The sequence below is a fragment of the Podarcis vaucheri genome (assembly GCF_965113315.1).
Source record: "Podarcis vaucheri genome assembly, chromosome: W".
NCBI lineage: Eukaryota > Metazoa > Chordata > Lepidosauria > Squamata > Lacertidae > Podarcis > Podarcis vaucheri.
The window spans coordinates 30,736,665-30,749,787 of NC_138757.1; positions in this window are offsets into that span (position 1 = coordinate 30,736,665).

Below are 13,123 nucleotides of genomic sequence, written 5' to 3' on the forward strand. Positions count from 1 at the left end.
TTTCTTTTCTTGTTTGCGAGGCATTCTGGGTAAATAAGGCAAAAATATTTCAGGATTAGTGGTGTGCCAACAAATGCCCAAAATAAGTTCGCCAGGGTCGATGGGACAAAAATATTTCGGGATACGTGGTTTGTCAACGCATGCCCAAAATAAATCCGTCCAGGATCGATGGGACAAGAATACTTCGGGATACGTGGTCTGCCAGCGTATGCCCAAAATAAATCCGTCCACATCTCACCATAGGTTTACTGTTGGTGTTGCCATTTCGCAAAGTAGGCAGCAAGGAGTTTATTAGGTGGTTGAGGGGGAGAGAGAAGGCGAGAGAAAAGACTTATGAGGCCAGGAACGCATTGAAGGAAGCAACATAACAAAATTAAGATGCATATAATGACAAGGGCATATTGAAAGAGATTACGAAGCCAAGTAAGATTAGGTAGTAAGCCACTGGGTGAAAGAATCCCAGAGGCCAGAAAATCCAACGTCTTGTGTAATGTGGTCTGTAAGATTTTGCAATCCATAATGATTCACATCCATAATGATAAAGCATCAGCAAATAGTGATAGCAGAACGATTTTGTAAAAGTCCATAGTGAAATTCACTCTGTTCTTTATTCAAAAGGTGAGAAGCTTGTGAAGTAAAATTCAGGGCTTTTTCTGCAGAACAAGCTAAAGAATTAATGTTCATACGATTCGGTACAGCCAATCCAGGGACTCCTAGGAGAGAAACAACTAAAGAGATATATTCAGACCTACTGAAAAAGGAGACAAAAGCATCACAATCATTAGTCAATTCCACATTTCGGGCATTCTTTGGAAGGTCTAGCCTTGTTGGCAGCGCCATCCTTGCTAGCCCCCCCCCCCCCGTCAGGGGCTCTGCATTGTTTAGCAAAATGGCCAGGGCACTTGCAGCTAAAACAGTTACCAGTTGGCTTATTGCCAGCCTGGATGGCACCGGCAAGCAAGGACATCGCATGACTCTGGCTTCCAACGTCCGCACATGCTTTTATCATATCCGCCAGGTCATATTTAACACGTTGGATGACGGACTGTAAAGCTTTTTTGCAATCTGTGTTAGAATTCTCAAAAGCCAATTTTTTCATCAACTCATTCTGAGCTGTGGTATTATCAATCTGCCGAGTAACTGCTTCTTTTAATCTATCTATAAATTGATGGTAAGGCTCCGAATGCTGTTGCTTAATATTGACAAAGGAGCTCTGTGGTTGCCCTGATACAGGGACTTTCCGAAAGGCGCGCTGTACACAGGTCGCGGTGCGACTAAAATGTGCAGGTGTCAAACGGGCCAGCACCATAAAGTTCGTTGGCTGTATGCTGTGGATCAGACAGGGTCGAGGCGTTATGTTTAAATTCACTGTCAAAAACTACATACTGTGCTGGGGACAGAAGCATACGCATAAGATCCTTCCAATCTTGCGGTAGCATCGTATAACCATTTGCTATTCCCTCCAGCATTCCTGTTACATAGGAGGATTTGAGACCAGAATCAACAATGGCCCTTCTTAATTCTCGCATTACAGAATAAGAAAGGGTTTCATATAGCACCTGTTGTTGTGCTGTGCCTGGGTTTGCATAAGAAATAGGGAAAGCAGATGGCAACACCCCAGCCCACTCAGACTCTTCTTCTAAGGATAGGAGCCCTTTCTGCCTTGCCTGGGAAAGTGCAACACGGACAGCTCCCGTGAAACAGGCAGGAGCTGAGGCAGGCAAGGGAGGGGTGGAAGGAGGGAGGGAAGAAAGTGGGGGGGGAGAAAGAGGGGGGAAGTGGATGTTGGCTGAGACACAGCTTCTGAAGAAGTGGATGCAGGCAAAGGAAACACAGGAGGGAGGGAAGGGGGGATGGGGGTGGTGGTTGTGGGCTGAGGGGCAGCTCCAGTAGGAGCTGACACAGGAGGGGGGGAAGGGGGAATGGATGTGGGCTGAGGCATAGCTCCTGTATGAGCAGATGCAGGAGGGGGGGTGGATGGGTTGGAAGCAGGCAAAGGAGGGAGGGATTGGCAGGATTGTGCAGGAGGCAAAAGCTTAGGATAAGGAGGGGGGTTGTCTCCAACAGACAGAAATGCAGGGGCCGAGGGAGACGCCTGGGACGCCTGAGGTCCAAATTTTGCCACGGCATCTGCACATTTCTGCCAAGTTAGTAGACAATGAATAGGAGCCCTGGGTTCTGTAAAAAAAGTTTTTTCAATCTTTTGCCAAGCCTCTACCCCCAAGGAGCCTGCCTCAGGGTACCAGGGACATTGAAATGCAATCTCACATAGCAAACGTTCAATTTCCTTTAAAGAAACATGAGCACCTGCACCTCTCTGTCTGACTAAATGAAGCAGTTCAGTAGCATGCACTTTCTGGGACTTTGTAAGCTCCCCCCCCCATACTCACGGTGTAGCCGGCTAAGACTTCTCCAGTCGAGTGAAGTATGAGGCTGGCTGACTGCTCGGGATCTGGCACGTCGGGGTCACCAGATGTAGGAATGAAAAATCACGGGAGACGAGAGAGGCAGGTGTAACATGAAGCGTCTGTCTGGGCGGACCCCTGAGAGACTCTTTTATTGAATATTACAAGCATTGCCACAGGTGTGTTTGTCGCTGATTGGTTGATACATAAGCATAAGGTGGGAATTACATGTGAGAGGTGGGGATTACATGTGATCATTTATCATTGATGGAATAAAGGCTGAGAATCGGAGCTAGAACTAGACAGGCATGAAGCCTCCTAATTGAATTATAACTAGAGATTAATATGGCACAAACAATATAACAATCAAGTTCTGTAAATGTGGTCAGCTAGGCATGGAGAGCAGGTACAGTTTGTTTTCCATGAGCTTAGGATGTCTGTTACTAATGATTGATCATAGCATGTAACAATGTAACAATCAAGTTCTGTAGGTGTGGTCAGCTAGGCATGAAGAGCAGGTTCGTACAGTGTGTGCAAAAGCAGGGAAAAGCCTACAAGCAAGATTTCTAAAGCAAGAGAAAAAGAGGAGCAAGGCTTCCCCAAAATGGAGCAGTTTTGTGCAGAAAGAGACTAACAGTTATGTGCAGAAAGAAGACTTCCCTTTATCTCCCCCTTTCTTTTCTTGTTTGCGAGGCATTCTGGGTAAATAAGGCAAAAATATTTCAGGATTAGTGGTGTGCCAACAAATGCCCAAAATAAGTTCGCCAGGGTCGATGGGACAAAAATATTTCGGGATACGTGGTTTGTCAACGCATGCCCAAAATAAATCCGTCCAGGATCGATGGGACAAGAATACTTCGGGATACGTGGTCTGCCAGCGTATGCCCAAAATAAATCCGTCCACATCTCACCATAGGTTTACTGTTGGTGTTGCCATTTCGCAAAGTAGGCAGCAAGGAGTTTATTAGGTGGTTGAGGGGGAGAGAGAAGGCGAGAGAAAAGACTTATGAGGCCAGGAACGCATTGAAGGAAGCAACATAACAAAATTAAGATGCATATAATGACAAGGGCATATTGAAAGAGATTACGAAGCCAAGTAAGATTAGGTAGTAAGCCACTGGGTGAAAGAATCCCAGAGGCCAGAAAATCCAACGTCTTGTGTAATGTGGTCTGTAAGATTTTGCAATCCATAATGATTCACATCCATAATGATAAAGCATCAGCAAATAGTGATAGCAGAACGATTTTGTAAAAGTCCATAGTGAAATTCACTCTGTTCTTTATTCAAAAGGTGAGAAGCTTGTGAAGTAAAATTCAGGGCTTTTTCTGCAGAACAAGCTAAAGAATTAATGTTCATACGATTCGGTACAGCCAATCCAGGGACTCCTAGGAGAGAAACAACTAAAGAGATATATTCAGACCTACTGAAAAAGGAGACAAAAGCATCACAATCATTAGTCAATTCCACATTTCGGGCATTCTTTGGAAGGTCTAGCCTTGTTGGCAGCGCCATCCTTGCTAGCCCCCCCCCCCGTCAGGGGCTCTGCATTGTTTAGCAAAATGGCCAGGGCACTTGCAGCTAAAACAGTTACCAGTTGGCTTATTGCCAGCCTGGATGGCACCGGCAAGCAAGGACATCGCATGACTCTGGCTTCCAACGTCCGCACATGCTTTTATCATATCCGCCAGGTCATATTTAACACGTTGGATGACGGACTGTAAAGCTTTTTTGCAATCTGTGTTAGAATTCTCAAAAGCCAATTTTTTCATCAACTCATTCTGAGCTGTGGTATTATCAATCTGCCGAGTAACTGCTTCTTTTAATCTATCTATAAATTGATGGTAAGGCTCCGAATGCTGTTGCTTAATATTGACAAAGGAGCTCTGTGGTTGCCCTGATACAGGGACTTTCCGAAAGGCGCGCTGTACACAGGTCGCGGTGCGACTAAAATGTGCAGGTGTCAAACGGGCCAGCACCATAAAGTTCGTTGGCTGTATGCTGTGGATCAGACAGGGTCGAGGCGTTATGTTTAAATTCACTGTCAAAAACTACATACTGTGCTGGGGACAGAAGCATACGCATAAGATCCTTCCAATCTTGCGGTAGCATCGTATAACCATTTGCTATTCCCTCCAGCATTCCTGTTACATAGGAGGATTTGAGACCAGAATCAACAATGGCCCTTCTTAATTCTCGCATTACAGAATAAGAAAGGGTTTCATATAGCACCTGTTGTTGTGCTGTGCCTGGGTTTGCATAAGAAATAGGGAAAGCAGATGGCAACACCCCAGCCCACTCAGACTCTTCTTCTAAGGATAGGAGCCCTTTCTGCCTTGCCTGGGAAAGTGCAACACGGACAGCTCCCGTGAAACAGGCAGGAGCTGAGGCAGGCAAGGGAGGGGTGGAAGGAGGGAGGGAAGAAAGTGGGGGGGGAGAAAGAGGGGGGAAGTGGATGTTGGCTGAGACACAGCTTCTGAAGAAGTGGATGCAGGCAAAGGAAACACAGGAGGGAGGGAAGGGGGGATGGGGGTGGTGGTTGTGGGCTGAGGGGCAGCTCCAGTAGGAGCTGACACAGGAGGGGGGGAAGGGGGAATGGATGTGGGCTGAGGCATAGCTCCTGTATGAGCAGATGCAGGAGGGGGGGTGGATGGGTTGGAAGCAGGCAAAGGAGGGAGGGATTGGCAGGATTGTGCAGGAGGCAAAAGCTTAGGATAAGGAGGGGGGTTGTCTCCAACAGACAGAAATGCAGGGGCCGAGGGAGACGCCTGGGACGCCTGAGGTCCAAATTTTGCCACGGCATCTGCACATTTCTGCCAAGTTAGTAGACAATGAATAGGAGCCCTGGGTTCTGTAAAAAAAGTTTTTTCAATCTTTTGCCAAGCCTCTACCCCCAAGGAGCCTGCCTCAGGGTACCAGGGACATTGAAATGCAATCTCACATAGCAAACGTTCAATTTCCTTTAAAGAAACATGAGCACCTGCACCTCTCTGTCTGACTAAATGAAGCAGTTCAGTAGCATGCACTTTCTGGGACTTTGTAAGCTCCCCCCCCCATACTCACGGTGTAGCCGGCTAAGACTTCTCCAGTCGAGTGAAGTATGAGGCTGGCTGACTGCTCGGGATCTGGCACGTCGGGGTCACCAGATGTAGGAATGAAAAATCACGGGAGACGAGAGAGGCAGGTGTAACATGAAGCGTCTGTCTGGGCGGACCCCTGAGAGACTCTTTTATTGAATATTACAAGCATTGCCACAGGTGTGTTTGTCGCTGATTGGTTGATACATAAGCATAAGGTGGGAATTACATGTGAGAGGTGGGGATTACATGTGATCATTTATCATTGATGGAATAAAGGCTGAGAATCGGAGCTAGAACTAGACAGGCATGAAGCCTCCTAATTGAATTATAACTAGAGATTAATATGGCACAAACAATATAACAATCAAGTTCTGTAAATGTGGTCAGCTAGGCATGGAGAGCAGGTACAGTTTGTTTTCCATGAGCTTAGGATGTCTGTTACTAATGATTGATCATAGCATGTAACAATGTAACAATCAAGTTCTGTAGGTGTGGTCAGCTAGGCATGAAGAGCAGGTTCGTACAGTGTGTGCAAAAGCAGGGAAAAGCCTACAAGCAAGATTTCTAAAGCAAGAGAAAAAGAGGAGCAAGGCTTCCCCAAAATGGAGCAGTTTTGTGCAGAAAGAGACTAACAGTTATGTGCAGAAAGAAGACTTCCCTTTATTTTTCATTCCTACAGTTAACGCTTAGCTGGAATGAAATATTCAATGCAGCAATAGAGAAATTAAAATAATAATTTATTTGTCAGACAAATAAATGAGAGACACAGTGGTATATGGTTACCAAATCTCTGCCCACTCCAGCCCTGATGGCCAGCACTTATATTGCCTCAGCCCAGCCCCCTTGCTCCTCCTTTGGCTGCCTCTGTCCAATCAGCCTGGTTGAAATTCCTATTGGATGTTTGCTAGAACCAATCATAAAAGATACACCCATTTCCCATTACCTTTTATGGGAGACAAAGAGCTATATTTCCTTCTGTCCATAAATGGCAGACAAGTAGCCATATATCTTACATTTGCCTCGACCAGGCACCTTAATTACCAGATAACCTTTTTGCCCTATTGCCCTATTACCCTATTGCCCCTTCACTCTAAAACAGATGGCTAAAACAGATGGCTCATTAAATATCTTAAACAGAGATCTTGGGTTCACCTTCTCACACACCATCAATGAAATAAGAATCTAACATAAGAATCTAACATTTCTTACTTTCTAAATCCTTTGCATAATTACATTTAAGCCAATATATTCCATACATTAACATATATAGCTTTTTAGAAGGAAAGGAACTTAGTAAAAACAGTTTCCAAAAGCAACCCCTTAAATTTACACCCCCCTTTCAAGCCAGCTGGGGTTTCTATTAGCTCTTGCCCTTTAACCTTATGAAAATATGGCTCAAGTCTAATGGGAGGCACCTAGTATTATTTTCTGTTAAACAATAAATCTCACTATTTACCAACTCTTAATTGTGTTTTTGCAGCTTGATTGTATTCTGTAATATGTAGGGTCACTGTAACCTTTGCTCCCAGCCTGTAATTTCCTTTTACAACTTTGAGAAGCGTGTCTCCTGCTACTGCTATAAATCAGAGGGGCCTCTGAGCAGGAAGACAAACAACTGCCAAAGCACCCAGCCAGCTGCTTTATGCCTGGCATGAAACACACAAGCATCTGCAAATATATCTTTTAAGCTCATTTTAAAATGCAGGCCTTGATCTGATGCCTCAAAATGAACTTTTCCACGATATTCTAATTTCCCAAGTTTCCCCTGTATGTGTGGGGTTTTGTGTCAGCATCACTTGTGTGGGTTCACTTACTGTTGCATTTCACTTATTGTTGCATTTCCCTTGTTGCATTTCCTTGGTGGTGAGAGAGGTTGGGGGGTGACCTAGGGTGTGGTTGGTGGTCTTTGGTTGGCTGCAGGGAGATTTGTTTTTGTGTGTGAGTGGGCACCTTGGGTACAAATAACCAGAAACCTCATCAAACTATACCTCCACAACTACAACCCCTCGTGGCGACAAATCAACAAATACCCGAGGAGATGCAACAACACCAAATGCTCCTTTCCTTGTTGATACGATGTCCCGCAGCCGAAGTAGTGCATGAAATGACATGGCTCTGCCTGCAACTGTTACGCCACCCGTATTTGTGTTATGGCTATGCTGCAAAGACTCCCTGTCTTCTCTTACACACACACACCCCATTTTGGTTGTAGGCTTCTGTCTCAGGTTTTGAAATGTGTTGGGGAGGGGGCTTTACTGGGTTGTTTTTCACCTTTACTATGCATTTTGTGTTTTTATATTGCGATTTTATGTTGTAACCAGTGCTTTTTTCTATTTAAAAAAATGTTTGGGGTACTCTCATTTTGACTCAAGAAAATCACCATTTTATAGTTCAAATCGGGGAAAATAATGCAGTACAGTAAATGGACAAAAGTGCAAAGATTCACAAAATGTTTCGGGGTGTGCGTACCCCTGCATCCCCCCAGAAAAAGCACTGGTTGTAACTGAGACCTGTGGGTATAGGGCGGTATAACAACAACAACAAGGTCTGCCCCTCTCCTTCTCTTCTAGGTTCAGGCGACTGAGGGACATGGCAGCCCGCAAGAAGAAGGGGACCCGCAAAGTCCCCAAGAAGTCCAGGGTTGCTGTGGGCCCACGTGAGCAAATGCTTCCTTTTCATTTTGGAGCGTAAGGAGGGCTGGCCTTAATGCTCTAATACTCAACTGTGGAAAATAAGTCGAAATGAACTAACCTGCCCCCATGTCCTTTCCTTCTTCTCTTGTTGCAGATGGTTCAGAGACTGGCAGGGTCTGGGCATCGCCTGTGGTTAGTGTTTGAGAAAACAGCACAATACATACGAAATCCCTCACCCCCCCACCCCCATCCACCAGTGCTGTTTATAGCCCCATTTTGGCGTTCTCAGATGCAGAGAAGCCCTCCTGCCATGAACTGACAGCCTGACTCTTGCCATTTCAGCAACTGGAGAAGGATGAGATGTTCCTCTGCTGCGTGCTGGCCACTTGCTCGGAGGCCTGCCAGAGAGAAAAGGACAGGTTGAGGTACTCCAAAAAGATGGCCGCCAAGGCAATTGCGGTGAGTGAGAGGTTGCATGAGGTATCCAGGGGTGAGGGGGGCAGGAGAGCTGGGGATGGGATTGGGGGGATGCTGGGCAGAAGGAAGGCCTGGCGGGGTCTGGCCAAGAGAAGCGTTGTGCAGGCATTTGGCATTACATTGCCAATTCCTGCACTGAGTTTGGGGTTGGAGGAATCCACCTGATGTCCGTAGGGAACTGACGTTTTCCCCCTCCGCCCTCTGTTCTCTATCAGGATCTCATGGGACGGATTGCGTGCTTTACGCAGCCTGAATTGGCCCTTGCTACGGCACTGGAAGCCCTTTACCAACTGAGGTATACCGTTTTTTTTGAGCTTGACGAGGAGCTGGCGGGGGGGGGGAGGGGAGCAGAATGTGGAAAGGTGTTACCAGACCTTGCCACTGCAGTGAATTAGATTGGAAGAATTGTTACAATTTCTTGGGTTTCTTGCGTTCAAAAATCTTTATTCATGCAGCAACAATTTACAGGATGAGTGGAGATCTAAGAGAGAAAATAGAAGCTATATTGTCTAGAGATGACTGCGAAATGGCTCAGCTTTTAGGGGTGGGATTAACTAAGACCTAGAGGCTTGCAACCAAGTGCCAGGTAGACTGCCGCATAAACAGTGCCCTCGTGTGTTTATTTTAATTTTACCTTTATTCATTTTTAGCCTGTAAAATCTATACGGTGCTTGATTGTCAAAAGTGGTTTAAGCTAACACATTCATTCGCTAGAAGTTCAAGAGAATGAAATGTATTTGATGCTCCCCCCCCCCAATCTGAGACAGAGTCTAAAAAGGTTTCCCTCCATCTCTCCAGCGTCATGAAGCCCAAATTACCACTGAAGCTCCACAGCCTGATTGTGCATGCAGCCTTTGTGGCGGTCATTGAGGTCAAAACTGAGCCCGACAAGCAGATACCGTATTTTTCGCCCTATAGGACGCACCGGCCCATAGGACGCACCTAGTTTTCGGGGGGGGGGAATCAAGGAAAAAAATATGATTCCCCCCCCCCCCCCAGCTCTGGGAGCAGCGGACAGGCTGCACGCAGCCTGTGCGCTACTCCAAGACCTTCTCCCTGCTTTTGCGGGAGGTGGCGGAATTCCCCCACCTCCCGCAAAAGCCCACAGGAGCCCCACGTGACTCCTGCGGGCTTTTCGACCAGGAGGGAGAAGGGACTGAAACAGCCAGTCAGTCCCTTCTCCCTCCTCGGGGAAAAGCCCCCAAGAGCGGCGCGCTCTTTAAAGGGTGCGCGGCTTCTGCTGGCTTTTCTACGAGGGGGTGAATTCCCCCACCTCCTAGAAAAGCCACGGAGCCCCTTTAAAGAGCGCACAGCTTTTGCGGGCTTTTGCGGGAGGTGGGGGAATTCCCCCATCTCCCCCAAAAGCCCGCAGGAGGGAGAAGGGACTGACTCGGCCAGTCAGTCCCTTCTCCCTCCTTGGGGAGAAGTCCCCAAGAGCCGCTTGCTCTTTAAAGGGTGTGCGGCTCCTGCAGGCTTTTCTAGGAGGTGGGGGAATCCACCCCCTCGTAGAAAAGCCAGCAGAAGCCGCGGAGCCCCTTTAAAGAGCACGCGGCTTTTGCCTGCTTTTGCGGGAGGTGGGGCAATTCCCCCATCTCCCGCAAAAGCCCAAAGGAGGGTTGGAGAGTAGCGGGAAGGCGTCACGCAACTTCCTGCTGCCCCCCATCCTCTGGGGCTGGTGATGGGGGAAGCGCTGCTTTCCCCACCACCAGCCTCGAAGCCGTGTTGGAGAGTAGTGGCAAGGCGTTGCGCACCTTCCCGCTGCCCCCCATCCTCTAGGGCTGGCGATGGGGGAAGTGCAGCTTTCCCCCACCGCCAGCCTCAAAGAGCAGACTCTCCTGGCTTCAGCGGAAGCAACGTGAAGCCTCCGGAGCGCAGGCTTCAGAGGCTTCGCGTTGCTATCGCTGAAGCCAAGGAGTCTGCATTCGCCCCATAAGATGCACACACATTTCCCCTTAATTTTTGGAGGGGAAAAAGTGCGTCTTATAGGGCGAAAAATACGGTAAGTTGTTAGCCTTGAAATTTGACTTCTCTAGTTGTTGTTTCTGTAGGATGTAAACACAGGAGCAGTCAATGACAACATTCCTAGTGTGTACATGTTAGAACATGGGGAGGGATGTCTGTCCAGCAAGCAGGTAAAGCTCCTGGGGACGGACTTCCTCTGCATGTGACCAGAGGTGGGTGTGGCCTCACATGTGCAGGTAATGACAAAAGCACAGGGCAGGCAGCCACTCTCTCTCTCTGCCATTTTCCTTCGATGAAGAAACATCTAAGGATGCCCTCTTGGCTCTCAGCCAAGAGAGGAGGTAAGGACTATCTTCCTATAAGATAGATTCTAAGTGTATGTAACCTTTTTTAAGCTGTCTGCCTTCTGGGATCGTATTGTGAACAAAACGTGAGTAAACTCTTTTATACTTTTATAAAGACTGTGTCGTGTCTTGTATTTTAAGAGGGAACAAAGGGGGAAATTACCAGAGTAATTATTATAGAGGTTCTAGCGAACCTGTGCACACGTTACCGTTGCGAACTTAAAGGGGAATGTCTATAAACTCAGCTGATATTTTGGGAACTTGTTAGCACAAATGGGATAAGGATATAATTAGTCAATATATCCTCTCCTGTACCCCAGAACATTCCCACAAAGGGTTAGTGGCCCCAGTATTGCATATTTCTGCGTATTTTTGAAGGATTGCATTGGATTGTGAATTTAAGTTGAGTACTATTTTTCTGAGTTAACTTCCTGGTAAGCACATGGTCCTTTGTTCCATTGTGCAGTGGGGATTAAGCAACCCCCCCCCTTCCCTCAGAGTTCACAGTGACCCAAGGCAGTGAAGAATTGTTTTGTATTTTGAGATTTTTGAGATTTTGATTTTAGAATTTTGAGAAATTTTAAATTTTGAAGAATTTTCAAATTTTGGATTTTAAGATGGCTAGAGCATCTTTTGATAGTGATGCAAAGCTAGGAATGCCTGTGCTGAATGAATACAATTTCATACACTGGAAGCAGTGCTTGATAGCATGTTTAGATTATAAGCACATTTTGGAAGTTTTAGACCCTCAACCTACGGGATCGTCTGAGGGAGATTTAGCCAAGATAAGTGCTTGGAAACGCACGACCAGCGAAGCTAGACACATAATTTTGAGTGGACTTCGTGATGAGCAGCTATCATTAATAAATAGTACAGATGATGCATCTCAAATCTTAAGAGATATTGAGCGCGTGTATGGAGAATCTAGCATAAACTGCTTCAGAAACTTGGTGTGTAAATTAACCAGATTGAGGATGAATTCAAAAGAGGAATTCACAAAGCACATCAACAAGTTTACTGAGATTATTCAAAGAATTGATCTGACTCCCAAAGCTTTTGATGAGGATACAAAGATAACATTTTTGTTATCATCACTTGGACCACGCTTTAGCGCATTTGTAAGTTTGATGGATCATAGACAAGGTCTGACGTTTAAAGACTTGATTGGTTATTTAAAAGAAGAATGCAGAGATAGAGCAGAATTTCCAGTGAGAAATGCTAGAAGGAAGGACAGTGGTTATGCATCTAGGCAATTTACAAAGTCCAAAGAGATGCCTAAGAAAGTGATTTGTTTCAATTGTAACAAAGGAGGACACATTGCAAAGAACTGCAGAGCTCCTAAAGCAATGAAACCCCACCCCTTTCAGCCAAAAGGGGAAAAGAAGGGGAAATGTGAATGCACATGGCTACTGCAAGAAAGGAATTTAACTGTCCAGAATCGTGAAAATAGAAGTAATAAATGGATTTTGGATTCAGGTGCATCCTCCCATTTTTGTCATAAAAAGGACTATTTTAATGAGATAAATGACGAAGAAGGATCTGAAATTGAAATTGCAGATGGGAACATTGTTAAAGCAAAAGGTGCAGGTTCCATGAGTCTGAAATGCAATATAAACAATGAATGCATTGAGAACACAATCTCTAGAGTTTTGTATGTTCCAGAGCTGAGCTGCAATTTAATCAGCGTGTCCAGATTGGACAAGAAAGGTTTCCAGATCACATTTGGAAATGGAGAATGCAAGGTGACTAAAAATGGCAAAGTGGTTGCTCAAGCAAAGCTAATAAATGGTGTGTATGAGCTTGATCTTTCAGAGAACCAGTCTGCAAAAGTGACACATTCCAGCCAGAAGGATGAAGCAGATCTGGACCTATGGCACAGAAGGCTTGGACATAGGGATACCAACGTCATTCTGGATCTACAGAAAAGAGATCTTGTAAGAGGTTTGCAGGTAAAGCAGAGCAACAAAGCTCCAGCAAAGTACATAAGCTGTATTACTGAGAAGGCTGTAAAACCTTCATTTCCACGTTGTGCAGAACAAAGAAGCAACAGAGTGCTTGACATAGTGCACACTGACATATGTGGACCCATGAATGTTCCCTCACTGGGAAAGAATAGATATATTTTAATATTTCTGGATGACTTTTCAAGATTTTGTGTTGTATATTTCCTCAAAGAGAAGAGTGAGACAGTGGACAAGCTCCAGGAATACATTGTCATGGTCAA